The sequence below is a fragment of the Mesocricetus auratus genome, unplaced genomic scaffold (genome assembly GCF_017639785.1).
Source record: "Mesocricetus auratus isolate SY011 unplaced genomic scaffold, BCM_Maur_2.0 Super-Scaffold_6730, whole genome shotgun sequence".
NCBI lineage: Eukaryota > Metazoa > Chordata > Mammalia > Rodentia > Cricetidae > Mesocricetus > Mesocricetus auratus.
The window spans coordinates 53,205,604-53,220,714 of record NW_024429184.1 but is presented as its reverse complement, the minus strand read 5'-3'; positions in this window follow the sequence as shown (position 1 = coordinate 53,220,714).

Below are 15,111 nucleotides of genomic sequence, written 5' to 3'. Positions count from 1 at the left end.
TAAAAAGAAAACATTTGCCTCTCAAGTAACACTTATCAATGGGTATGACTATGACAGCATATTGTAAGTCATAACTGGTAAAACAGGTGTTGGCTCTTATCACTTCCGTCTAGCACAGAAAAACGTATTGATTCTAGACAATGAATTTCTTGGATATTTGAAAAATATAGAAATGAACTAGTTTTACAAGGGCTCAGTGCCTTTAACCCTTTTCTTGGCAGGATGAGATGCATCTTCAGAAGAGTATCCTGGACACTTCCCTTGCTTGTGAGTCACCTGGGGATTATTTTTTGAGTGCAGAATAGATTTCAATGGGGTTTGAGGTCTTGAGTTCCTAAAATTTCCCAGGTGATGTCTGACCTGCTAATCAGAAAATGCCACCTTGAGCGGATGGGGTCAAGGGGAGAGGTAATACAGGTGAAGAGAGTGGTGGGCCCGAGGCATCCTGTTTGCTGATATTTTGACTGGTGCAAAGACTACCGAGTGGCCATAACTTGTTAAGAAATCTGCCTGCTGATAACCACGTCCAGACAGGGTTTGCATTTAATCTCTTAGGGAATATGTCTAGTACAAGAGAAGCAGAAGGAACTGTGGCCTAGCTCAGAGCATGCTGGTGCTGCCTGTGGCCTTCAACCTACCTGCTAGGGAAGTTCAGTTTGTAAAAGATGCATGCATTCTGCCAACTGGGATGTGATCCAGGGATGATAAAAATCACTATTTTCTGTGACCTTAGCTGTATTTAGAGTGTACTCCTGGGAGTCCCTAGCTTAACAGGCCTTGATTAGACATTGTGAACTAACATCCTTGCCGTTCACATTTAGAACCAAATGACTTCCTCTTGGCATTGGCACATACATTTGGTGGCTTGCCATAATATTATGCATTGTTCAGAGTAATTTTCCATGTGACTCAGAATGGCCTCCTTGATTTATAGCTATTTGTAAAAGCTGGCTCTCAGAAGGAGTAGAGAAGTCAGGAAACAAATAGCTTCATAACAAATCTCTGAGAGGAGCATACAGAGCTTGACCAGATTCGAATATACGACTTCTAAATATTTTAAGCATTCTGTTTGCCTGTTGTAGGGATTCAGGGATGTGTTATTGCAGTGGGTACCACAGCTACCTTGTTGAGGTGACTGTCTCTAATCCCTGCTGCTAACCAGATTGCCACACTCGGTTTATCAGAATATTGACTTACATGATGTATAGGGAACATGCTGTGAATGTGTTACCATAAGGGGAGCCATTAGCACAACTTTTTAATATTAAATGAGAGAGAAATTTAATTTGTTGTCTGCATTTCAGCTACATAATGAAGCTCGGACCTAGCTCTGGCTTTTGTATATCAGAGAGGTTTAAATACTGAGGAGACTATTAGAAGACAATGCTTGAAAGTTTAGTTCCACCATTAACATCTGTATGTTTAAAGAGGAGAGTTTGTAAGTCTCCTAGCTGAGCATGCTGATGACAGTGTTGTGGCAGATGTGAACCTGTATCCGGGCTGGTGACTTAATTTCCTTTCAGGTGAAAAGTCAACTCTATTCCTCTGAGAGGTGGTTGTTACTTCCACAGATTTGGGTTTTGTTTTGTTTTTCTTTCCTTGTTTTCTTTTGTTTCTTGCTTTTGGATGTTGCGTACCATGGTCAGGGCTTTTAACAGCTATAGAAATGCCCCAGTCTTCAGTCTGTAATTACTCAGAAAGCTGGTACAGACTCTTTATTAAGTCCACTTTTACTGCCTTAGCCACGTCTGTTCTTAACGTCACAGAGCTTAAAATGTGAGTCTCACAGAACATCTGCTGGCAATGGTTAGAGCTGAGGAAGCCACCGTTTTCGGTGTTCACCTGACTTCACATGCTGGCAAACATGCTACCTCTCTACAGTGGAAGGAGCCACTCCTAAAGCAGTTAGAAATTGAGAAATTCATCTTCTAATCTGCTGCATAGAAGTTTCTGGATAAGCTCATTAGGCTTCTCCTTTGACCTGTATATGAAGTGCCACTTGCAAGAAGAAATGGTTGATTTTTAACTAGTTCTCTTTTTGCTGAGATCACCTGGTCTTAGTATTTTCTGTGACTTCTGTGAAACTCAAATTAGACACCAAAACATTTTTTTTCTCAGACTAAAACATATCCTGGGAATGTAATGTAATGTAAGGAGCGTGTCTCTCATACACTAAGGCCTGGGTTCAATCTCCAGTACTCCAAAAAAAAAAAAAAAAAAAAAAAAGAGGGGAAGAATAAAACTCTTTCTGAAAGTATACAAATATTTATTTTGAAAAACCTATAAATTATAAGGAATTATTAGGTTTTCAAATCCTATCACCCAGAGATAGCCATTGTTAATATTATTTGTGAACACTCTAAAGTACTTGTGTCTTGCATAAGTTAGGCAGTTTGCAGCAAAAAAGCATCTTTTCCCTTGTCTCTAAGATGGAAACAAACAACTAAAAGCACAGTCATTCAGGGTATCTTGAGTTTAAATGACTTACTGTCATGCTGGAATCATTACATGCACATATTTACAAATGGTAGGATGATGATTCTTTTTGTAAAGGTTTATATGTATGTACCTGTGTCTGTGAAGAGTGTGCCAGCTGAGGTCAGCAGAACCTGTCAGCCCCTCCAGGTGGTTGTGAATAGCTGATGTGAGCACTGGGAGCTAGACTCTAGTTCTCTGAACGAGCTGCTTGTGGAAGGCACTCTTTACCTCTGAGTCATTTCTCCAGCTCCACTATAAATAGTGTTCCAAAAAAATGAACAAAACTGTGCATGTTTCTTCGTAGCTTTCCTCAGTTAGTTATACATTGAATTAATCTTTTCATGTAAGTCTCAAATCCTGGAACAAATGGCAGGGGTGTCTATTTAACATATCAAAGAGGACCTGCCAGTCAGGTTTTCCCAGCATCCTGGAGTCCTTCTCTGTTACAACAATATGGTTGGCATACCCAGCCCTCTACCCAGAACTCTCCAGCCTAGGGGCTGGGCTGCCTTACTCCCAGAGGTTCCTCTTTATATAATCCAGACATTTTGGTTACCAACCTCCCTTTTACCTTTTGCTCTCTTGGCTGCTGCACCTGGTTCCCCTCTCTGTCCCTTCTCCCTTCCCATGCTCAGAGTCATGTACACTGTGGACTCTCCCACTTGTCCCTGCCTCTGGCTACGCCCTCTCTTTTATTTATAGTAAACTTTCTCCTCCACCATACTTAGGAGCGTGTCCTTTCCTTTTAATTTTTTATTTTTCATTCAGTAAGTAAATTTTGATCCGTGCCATTGACTTAAATTTCTGGGTAATATTCCATAATATTGATACAGTCAATTAAAAAAAAATCTGGCTTCCTTTAATCTTCCTCATTAATGTGTGTATCATTATATGCTTCTTAAACTAAATTTCTGAATGTGTAAGAGTAGGTAAAACAACACAAGATTTGAATGCAAGGGATTTTTTTTTGATAGCTCTGTTCTACAAAGTGGCTAAGGGAATGTAATTAACTAATACCGCTTGATAGCAGGTGAAAGAAACCTAGCTTCCTGCTGCATCAGGAAATGGCTATGACACCATCTTTGAGAGAACGTAGCTGACCTGGGATGACCCACTACTTCCTGGTCATTGGACTGAACATGACTGAACTTTGCTGTGCCTAGACAGACAGACTCTGCTAAACAGGCCTCTTAAAGGGACCTACTGTATAAGCTATTTTAAGAGTCAAATAGGAGTCCTCAGCTGAGACACAAGAGCAGATGCTCATTCACAGTGAATATTTTTTGTTGTTTTTCACATGGACAGAGCAAAAAGCAACGGATATTGTCGACTCAAACTGACTTTTCTATAACTTTAAGAGAAGTGGTAGTTTTCTCTCTCTGTGTGTGTGTGTGTGTGTGTGTGTGTGTGTGTTTATTTGCAGCACTATCCCAAAGAAGGATTCAAAGCCATTTCACTCTGCTTTAGGAGACTGCGTGTGCCACTGTGAACTCCCGGAGGGAGTATGTGATATGTTGGGAAACAGAGAACCACATCATGTGGGCTGAAGAGTTCCAGAGCAGCGGTGACCTGGGAGCCATAGGGAGGATCCTGGCCAATGATTATAATATAATAATTGTAATTATAACATAATTATACATAATTACATTATAATGACTATAATTATAATATAATCCTTCTAAAGGATTATAATACAATATAATACTATAAAGCAAAAACTAACACATCAGAATTGGACAAAACAAGTGAAGAGAAGGAAAAGAGCCCCAGAGAAGATACTGGAAAGAAAGACCCACTCATTTGCCCATTCAGGTATCTCATAAAAACACTAAACTAGAAGCCATAGTTTATATGCAGAAGTCTTATACAGTAAAAAGAGAGAACACACACACACACCAATAAGATAAAAGGAAAAGCCTTAACATGACGCTGTGAGACAAGGAACCTCCAAAGATGCCCTTGAGTTCATTTTCTGTTTGTCATCTACTGCTGGTCATGCAGCCTACCCTTAAGAATAATTTGTTTAGTCAGGAGGTAATGGGCACACTTTTAATCCCAGAATTTGGGAGGCAGAGGCAGGTGGATCTCTGTAATTTCAAGGCCAGCCTGTTCTACAAAGTGAGTTTCAAGACAATCAGAGCTACACAGAAAAACTCTGTCTCAAAAACAAACAAAAAAGAGTAATTTGTTTCCCCCAGTGAGACTCCCTTTGAGAAAGCTATATCTTCATTTGCAAGTGGTTATCAACTGGAGATTGGTTGTAGACTAGGAATGGGGACATTTGTCCCCTTCTCCATTAAACTCTAGGGCCCCATCTGGTGCAGACCTGTACCAGCCCAGCACGTGCTGCCTAAGTCTCGTTGATTTAGTGGGTCTTGTTCTCCTGGTATCCTCCATTTCTCTTGGTGCTTACTCTATTTCTGCCTCCTCTTCCCCAGCATCCCCTGAGCTCCGAGGGGGAGGATTTGATGGAAACATCCAGCTTAAGGTTGTGTGTTTCAAGGTCTCTCAGTCTCTGCTTAATGACTGGGTATCTGTATTTGTTCTTATCTACTGCAAAAGTAATCTTCTCTGACGATTGCTGAACACTGATCTTTGAGTGTTGCAGAATGTCATTATGAGTCATTTTATTGTTTCTTTTTTGGTTTTGCTTATTTATTTGTTTGGTTGTTTGAACAGTAATATTTGGTTTTACCCTAGGTCCCTGGGCTGTCTAGACTCAACAGTGTCAGGTAAGCGGGTTTCATCTTGTGGAGTGGGTCTTAAGTCAAATCAGATATTGGTTGGTTGCTCCCACAAGCTCTGTGCCACCATAGCCCTCAAATACTTTACAGTCACTGTTAGCAGGGCCAAGAGTAGTGGAAGGTTCCTCTAGTTCAGACTTCATAGCAAGGAGGAGTTGAGTAGGGAAACAGGAAGAACAGAGAGAAGGTTTGGAGCGAAGACAAGAAGAAGCCTGGACCTAGAGTACTTCCTTCCATCTACCCGATCGATGGCAGAAGTTGCAAAGGTCTTGCAAAATACCAGGATATAGGGTGCCGGTAGGCAGCCACTTGGATTGATTATCTAAGGGGTATCTGGCCATATTTGCCTGCAAAGGCAGATAAGTTTAAAAGCCCTTAAGTTAGGTGCTAGGTGTAGAGGTCTGAGATTTTCCCAAAGGCATCCCAGTGGGGAGCTTGGAGGTATGTGTAGGATGCAATTCCCATGAGTGAGGTAGGGAAAGAAGTTCTAAAGCCTGTATATCCTAGCTTCCCTAGTGTCCAGGGAGAATCAGATTGAGTAGGCACAAACTGTTCAGTACGTTGTCATGCAAGAACAGGGGCCACGGGCTAAGAGCCTGAGTAAGACTTAGTCACCTGGTTGGTACCAGCACTTGTGGATGAGGTCCAAAGTGCAAGAAACCATGATCCAGATATTAACTATCACTTATGGGAAATGGCCAGAGGTGAGTGTTATTGAAGAAGGTCAACTGTAGCCTTAAAGACCATGGTTGGGGGTTCCTTTGCTTTCAGGAACACCAGAGGGGTGCTGGATTCTCAACAGTCACTACCAAGGATCCAGGGAAGCATTTAAGCTAACTGGGAGAAGAGGGACTTACCAATCATGCCAGTGTTGGACGAAGGGCCCAGTCATTGTTTAGTTGGAACGTGGGCCTGTTACAGGTAGACTGGGTACAAGATCCCCATATGCCTCAGCCTGCCAATGGTCAGGAGGAGCCAGGAGAGCTTGTGGAGTCCCATGGCACCAAGGTAACAGTTTAGTGGAAGTGGGAAGGTGACCTTGGCTGTTTGGAGCCAAGGGGCACCACAAAGTCACACCATACAACAGAACTCACTGGGAGGTTTATTGGGGGGGAGGTACAGAGCAGAGGAAAAAGGGGAAGGGCTTGCCTTTTATGTGAGGATGTAGCGCATGAGCACAAGGACTGCTCTACTTAGAGGCTGCAGCTGATGATGTATTCTGTTAGGTCCCTGAGAGCAGGCCAGTATAAATGCCTGGGTGCTAACAGTCAGGGCAGCATTGTAGATCAATGGATTTGTGGCTGGGTTGGTGTTTACACTTCTGCTTTAGTTGCTTATTTGAAATATCTTTTAAAGGGATATCGCTTCAGTAAAGGGCAACCCTCACAGCAAAGTTAGCTAACTGCACTGCAACTATTGACTCTTCACTGCTGTGACATCAACCAGACTCCAGAGTGAGGGACTCCGTTCCTTGCCGTGTTCCTTTAACTTTCCAGTCTTTCTGTTCTGCCTCTGCCTCATCCTCTCCATGTCTACTTTCAGTTCGATCTGTCTCTGCCCATTGAATTCAGTCTGTAATTTGCCAGGCAGCATGTTTAAGGCAACATGTTGACAGTTACTGGGTGCTAGTGGTATGGTGTTTCACTGCATTCGGAGGGATTAGGAGAGTGCGGTTGGAGGTGCCCTACGGTTCTGAACCATTCTTACACTTTCTGGAGTAAGTTCTGCAAACAACAATGGTGCTAATAATTTGTGGTTTGATGACGTGCCTTCTCCACTCTTTCCGGAGAGGGAGCCTATTTTCCTGTCTCATGACCAGGGAGCTATTCTTCACTTTTCCTTTATTTTCACCCAGGGCCTTGCTGAAAACAAAGTGCTTCAGTTTGTGCTGTTGCTGACTGTGTGAAGATCTGACTAAAATGCTCTCATCCTCCATGTGCATCAGTTACTGGTGGGAAAAGGAAACCAAAACCCTGGCTACAAGAGACCAAGATTAATAGCACAGGAATGCCAAATGCCAGGCTATTCTCATCACCCCAAATTCCAACAAGGCTTCAAATTCCAACAATTTTTGTCTTACAGGTGTGAAATGTAGCCAGTCATGGGTTTAGTTCTCAAACCTTTACAGGGTAGATAGAACCATCAGTTCTCCCATGGATTGGCGGATTTACTCCGTGTCAGCGACAACTGTTCTACTCTAGTTGGCTGAGGGAGGGTTTTAGGCTCCAGTACATGCTTCGAAAATCCCACACAGATAATTGGGAACTGATAACTGATGAATTTAAAAAAATTGCAAAAGTCTCATTCCATGCTGGATATTTTGAGTAATTATCTTTGTGAACTCTGCTCGAAGATGAGTTCTGTTTTGCAAAGATCCGGCATCTCTTTCCCTACTGGCCCCTATTTGTGAACCTTCACTTTTGTAAATGCTTTAGTCTGAAAATGACAAATGCATGGCCTCCTGAGGAAACAGCAGACTTCCCTAACAGGACTCAGGCATTTCACACCCTGAGGATCATAAGCAGGCAGCAGCAGCTTTACTGCTGCAGGTAGTTAATTGCACACGGTAACTACTTGTTACTCTTGATTTTAATGGCCTTTCACCACATTTAAGTTGACATTTTTTAACATTGGTGCAGTGACCCTCAGCTGGCCACATACTGAGACCACCTGGGCATGTTAGAGACTAGTGTTTAAATGTAATTGGGAGGTCATTAGGCTGGAATGAACTCCAGGGCTCTGAGTTCCTAGGGAACCAAGCCAAAAACAACTGGGAGTACAAGGCAAACTGAAGCTTACAGCTAATCACAAACCACCCACACCCTTGAGTGCAGCCCAGAGATAGAATGCTTGCCTAGCCAGCACATGCAAGGCCCTGGGAAGACCACAGCACTGCAAAAACAAACAAGACTTCCAGAAACATTACCTTCCATTTAGGTTGTCCACCTCAATCCACCAAATACTTTCTCTAGCTTGCTTCTGAAAACAACTTACAAATCATCCCCCTTCCCCTCTCAGCAGAGTCTAAACTGCCTGTGAGTTGGCCCAGCCTGGTTCACAAACCAGGTTTGCTCAATAAACTATTTTAACTGGATAAGCCTGTGCTTGCCTTTGAACGGCTGCATTGCCTAGGTCTCAGTCAGCGCCCATGGATATAATCTTTCTTTGAGATTTTTTTTTTATGTATCTGTGCCTCGTACATGTCTGTGTGAGTTTATTAAGTGTGTATTCAGGTGCTGCAGTTATTATAGTCAGGAGGTACATGATGGAAAGAAACTAAACTGGATTCCTCTGGAAGAACAGCCAATGCCTTTAACCACTGAACCATCCAGCACCCTGATGGTTATAATCCTGGTCCTCATATGTTTAGCTTTCTAGTGATTTTGTTGTGTAGCTGTGTTTTCAGAAAAAAAAAAAGAAGAAAATCTAAGTGTGATGCCACTTCGTTACTCTGGCATGCTAGTGAGTGGTTCAGACCAGTTCCCTAAGGAGCAAAGCCCTGTTGGCTTATGCCAGCTTCCTAGTGTAAATACTCGTATTGAGCTTTATTTCACACCTCCAAATCTTTTTAAAAATTGGCTTGCCAGCTTCATGAAAACCAGTAAGCAGCTTTTGAAAAATTGTGTTTTGTAGATAGGATGTCACTATGTCTCAAATGGCCTGGCCTCACATTAATCATGCCCCTGACTCTTCCTCTAAATGCTGTATTACAGACATGTTTCCCCACACATGTCTCTAGTCATCAGCCCTTCAGGCCAGTTTCTAAACACAGTAACATCTTAAAAACATTGGTCAAGTTCATCAGTCATTATACAGTTGAAAACAGATAATTTATTCTTTGGGAATATACATTTATTTAGATAGTATTTCTGTTGAAGAAGCTAATTACCAACTCCCACTGTAAATATTCCAATTTTAAATGTTTGTTTGCTTATACATAAATTAATTTTAATATGATTTTATTTGTCTGAATAGTATTCTTGACTTTTTCACTTGGAGAACAAATTACTTAGAACATACTACTAATATCTTCTATGTTTCTGTTCATTTAAACAAAATGTCCTATTTGAACATTATGTGCCTCATTAGACAAAATAATAGTAGAACAACCAGGAATGGAGTTCGTCAGCCTGTCATCTCAGCACTTTAGAGTCAAGGCACAAGGCTCTTGAGCTGAGACCAGACTGAGATATGATATGACCCTGTCTCAAGAAAAACCATCAAATAAATAAATAATACATAAATAAATAAAATAAGCAATAATAGTAGAAGATATTTCTGTAATGCCTTTTCTTTTTAAATATTGGTTTAAGCACCTTATATGTATTGATTTTCTTTATTTTTTACAACTCTTTGAACTTGTATTCTCTGACATACTTGTTTTTAGACTAAGGCACTTTCTGTGTGTGTGTGTGTGTGTGTGTGTGTGTGTGTGTGTGTGTGTGTGTGTGTGTGTGTGTTGAGGAATGTGTCCAAGATCACAGCTGGTAAGGAGGGATCTGGAACTTCAAATAATCAGTCTGACTGTTCTTCACTACAATGCTAAGTGAAAACTACTAAACAATCAAACTTGTGTGTTGAGCCCATTTTTAATATTATGGATCCTAAGTGCTAGTCTGATATTTCCATCATTACTGCAAATACCTAGGATAAGCCAACTTCAAAGAAGGAAGTACTCATTTGGTTCATAGTTTTAGAGATTTGGGTCCATTTGATGTTTGTTCCATTTGTGAGGGAGAACTCTGTGGCAGGTAGAGTGCGGAGGACTTAAGTGGCTTGACTTTATTCATGGTGGCTGGGAAGTAGAGAAACTAGGAAAGGCCCAGGAGCCCAACGTAGTCTTCAATGAGACACTCCAATGATCTTGTTGTCACCCACCAGACCCTACCTACCTCCTAAAGTTTTTAATCACCTACTAATAGCACCATGAGCTGAGAACCCAGACTTCAGTGTATGAGCCTTTGGAGCACAGCTGACATCCAAACCGTAGGTGTTCTCCCCATATTCATATGCTGAAACCCTAACTCACACACCTTGAAGAGGCCCTTGGGAAGTCACTCTCCCTTCTCACCATGTGAGGAAGCAAATGACACATCTGTCAATGTAGAAGCAGGCCCTACACAGAGAGCAAAACTGCCAGAACTACCTAGACCCTGAACGACCCAGCCTCAGAACAGTGAGGGCTGGGTTTCTATTGTTATTGTGACAAGTGACATAAGGTGTTTTGCTACAATATCTGAAATAGGTTCAGATACTAGGTTTTCCCTATGCCCTCTTTTGTGGATTAAGAAATCTTTTTTAAGTTTAGCAACATTTACAACCAGCTGAAATGATTATTTTCTCTTCCTCATTAGTAATCTAATACTTTTCCTGTTATTAAAGTAAAAAAGTACCCAGGGCTTTTAGATAATAGAGCAATTATATTTATTAACGGATACATTTTATGACAAGTCATATAACCATCAACCTGTAAACTAGAAGCACAGTTTTAAACATTCCTTTTCTGTGGGTTGGCCTGGCAGGAGACAAGGGCAAAAATGAAAGAAAGGCTAACAATGCCCACCAGAAACATGCCCACTGAAGACCTACAGGCAGAGGGAGGCTTGCACACTACCCCTTTGTTAAGAGAAGCTTTTTCCTTGAGAGGAGCCTTCCGCCCACCTGGTTCCAGAGCCGCTTTCCCACCAGCCTGGTTCTAGAGCCGTATCAGTCCCAAATAAACACACAGGAAGCTATATTCATTATGAAGCTGTTGGCCTTGTTTGTCTCTTACTGGCTAGCTCTGCTTTAAGTAATTACCCCATAATTGTTAATCTAAGTATGTCTCTTACCGGAGAATAGTTCCATGCTTCCTACCCCCAATGGCGTTACATGTTGACTCTCTTGTGTTTCCCCTTCCCAGAATCCTCCTCGACTCCTAGTCCCTCCTATCTAGGTTTTCTATTGGCTCAACAGTACTTTATTGACAAATGCACAGGACTTCCCCCAACATCTCCTCTTTTCTGTTTAAACAAAAAGAAAGGTCTTAACTTTAACACCGTCAAATTGTATATGACAGAACAGTTATCAAGTAAGAACATAGTTACAATATTTTAGCAAGATTTAAAGAAAATATCATCCATCCCATCCTTGTGAGTCCAAAGTCCTATATGTAGCTTATCTTTTATCATAACTAAGGAAAGCTATAATTATAACTATCTATCTTCAACTCCATCAAAGACCACAGAAGGATAATATATAAACACTAGGATTGACAGAGACATCTTACTGCCTGGACAGTCACCCAAGGTTCCTCTATAACGTTGGGGCATCCATCTTCAGCCCATAGGCCACAATGTGTCCAGAAGATTTCTCAGCAAAGCAGGAAATTTCAAACTGTCCATCTGCATTGGCAGTCTGTCAGTCATTTTTCTTTGTCCTGCAGAACGTCTCCTAGACTCTTCCATGAAGCAGGAACCCTGTAAGACTGAGTTCAGCAGTCACTTTCCTGTGGGTCCTGCATGTCCAGATTATACAACAACAGTCAAACAATCTAGGCAAGAGCAGTTTCTTGCCCAAATGGCTAATCTTGCCATGTTGAAAGCAAACTTTATAACGAGTTTCTTCGATGCCCATCTTCCTCTCAGACGTAATTGGTGCTGCCAGGAGCAGACATTTCTCATTGTCAAGACAAACCCTAAACCATTTTAAATGCCATGTTCTGAAGGTCTTTGAGAGGTTTGAAGACTGTCCATCTCAAATATATTTCTGTATATCTAGAAACCTAACTTATGTAACTAGAAATTCTATTATAAGTAACTATCTATAGTCTGTATTCAATTATGCATTATGTTGTAAAAGATCAGTATAAGCACAATACTTAATCAAGAGGAGAAATATAAGCATCACAAAATTGACCTTGATTTTGTCTCAATAAATGAAAAACAATACCCATACCATAATTCCCCTTTTTACCATTAAAAGGAGATTGGTTGTGATCATTAACCAATTATAAACAATCCCATTTAAATGAAAACAAAGATTTATAAACAAGATGGGAATTAGGACGTCGCTCATTCCAAACTGCTTCCTGCTGGAAGGGGGCGCTGTTCATACCATGGGGATCATGACAAAACTCAGAAACCTGTATAAATCCGTATTTTCGGGTCTGTAAAGCTGCATCATCTTAGCTGTCTCAATAGTTGGAACACCTAGATCCACTGCTTCCGGGGGTCTTGGTTCGTCAAACCACAGAAGCCTGGAAGGAATTCTCAGCTTTTCATTTTCTGTAGAAACATAAATAAAATCTCCTTTTCCGAGTAACATATCCTTATACTTAAATTTTGAAGTCAAGGCATTTTCAAAAGATATATGTTGGATTAATTCAGCAGCATTTATATTCAAGTGTACTTTAGCATTTGTTCCTTTAGCAATGAAAAAACTGAAAAACACAATAGCGTACAGTATCCAGACTCTCTGTGTATTTTCCATCTTTACGTGGCTTATTTATTTATCTATTATTACTTTATTTATTTTACTTTTATTTATTTTTCTTTGAGACAGGATTTCTCTTTGGAAATCCGCCTGCCTCTGCCTCTGTAGCAATCCTACCGGCGTGCGCCACCACAACGCCGGCTTTTGTATTTATATACCACTTTGCCGTTTCATTTTCTCTCTCAATCTCACGTATATTTTTAAACACACTGTAAACCTTTAGAGATTTTCTTCATCCAAGTCTGACTTTACTGTAAATCTTTATGTTTTTCTGACCACGTGTCTTATCTGTAAAACCGCGGCTGTTTTAAACTGCCGGTTTTTCCGTCAAGATGGCGGGCGTAAGCGTGACTCCAGTTTACCGCCTCAGTCCATGCTGACATCCAGCAAAAGCTGCCACTTCCAGCTGTACGTACACACCTTTTAATTGTTAGCAGAGTCTCTTAAAACAACCTTGCTGGTTTTTTTTTCTTTTTATGCCGAGTCAGGAAGACTCCGGTAAGCAAGCCACGTGAATCTCGGCTTGTTGATAGCAAAACAGAGCACAACTGAGAAAATGCTGCTACCAAAATTCTGTGCTTCTCTCCGTTCTTCTGTTTCTAAAATTCCTTTAAAGCTTTTGTCATTCTGCGTGGAAATTCATGATCCCACTCCTGATCACCATTTTGTCAAGGGAAGCTTTTTCTTTTGCTAACCGCTTTGGTTTATCCCCCGCCAGTCGCCTGGGCTCTGCCGCGCCAGCCTGGTTCTGCCCTCAGTTCTGAAAAAGCTGACTCTGTTATTACACACCTCTTAGAGGTAATGGCTGTTATGGGTATACCTAAAACAATAAAAACTGACAATGGTCCAGCATATGTCTCCAGTAAATTGGAACAATTCTTCAAATATTATAATATAAAACATGTAACTGGTATACCTTACAATCCCACAGGACAAGCAATAATTGAAAGGTCTAACCGAACCTTAAAAGAGATGCTTCATAAACAGCCAGGGAAAACAAAGACACCTAGACACAGGTTACACAATGCTTTACTAACGTTGAATTTTCTTAATGCTGATGAAAAAGGACAAACTGCAGCAGAAAGACACTGGACTACAGAGAAGACTTCTGAACTGAACCAACCGGTGTATTTTAAGGATGTTATGACCTCAGTCTGGAAACCAGGATATGTGTTACGTTGGGGAAGGGGTTATGCTTTTGTTTCCACAGGAGAAGAAAAGGTTTGGGTTCCATCAAAATTAATTAAAATTCGATCAGAACAGAAAACATCTCAGGAGGAGGAAGATAACAGCCCATCTACAAATTCATAGTCCACCATGGGTAAAGTGACCTCCTAAAAGGAAAGAGAAGTGTTTTGTTTTTTGTATTCACAGGTAAACTCAGCAAAGAATACTGGACTTATGGATTCCTGTAGAAGAATGAATAGCTACCCTGAGGACCATCAAACAAACAGTATCTCACTGTGTGGTATCAAAGTCTAAATCTCCCTATATTGTTTTTTCATAGTATCCTTTTATCTTTATTTCTTCACATACCTCAGTTCCCATTCATTTAACTGAAGCTGGCTTTGGAGTTGGATTGGCTCTCCTACTCTAAACCCAAGCATATTATTTAAATACAATTCAGAATTTCTGTATTATATCAAAGAGCCATTGATATAAGACAGAAGAAATAAAAAATGAGGAACTGTTATCTATGGATTTCTTTTTCTGAACAGTCTAATTTCCTCCAGGTTTTCCATCTTCCCTATTGTCACCTCTTCTGTATGCATACATATGAAAGTTAAAATATTTCTTTGTTAACAGTAATGTTTGAGTTTTTCAGAGAACAAGGGATTTCCTGACAGCAATCTTCAACTGCTTCCGAAAGAGAATGAGGATCCACTTCCTTGACTTCACCTGATTCGACTGGAGGCATCTGAATTGCCCCACATCATTGACTCCACCTGACAAGCACTATCCTGAAACTGGCTTGAAACTACATCACTCTACACATCTCCGGACCAAGAAACTGAAACAGCACATCTTCTACAATCTGACCAGAGCTTCAAGATAAGAGCTTCAATCAACACTAGAACCCTAGTCAGGAACTTCAATCAAGCATCTCCTGCCATACTGAGACTGTCTGATCTACTGAGATTTTGTTATACTAACATTTTCTTTTCACAGGTCCCCATGAGATTATCATCGTCCCATCTCAGCAGGAAGTAGTTTTGAGAATTCCACGCCCCCTCTCCCTACTATTGATATTATAAGATAGTTTACACCTGTTAGTGTTAGTTTTCAATTATTTTAGAGTTGGGATTGGAAGGAGGTGTTCATATTTGGGTGTTTCTTTCAGATAAGTTTAGGTTTAGATAGAAGTTTGATACATTTTGTTCATGGACACAAGTTAGTTGTCCTTTTTTAGACTAAA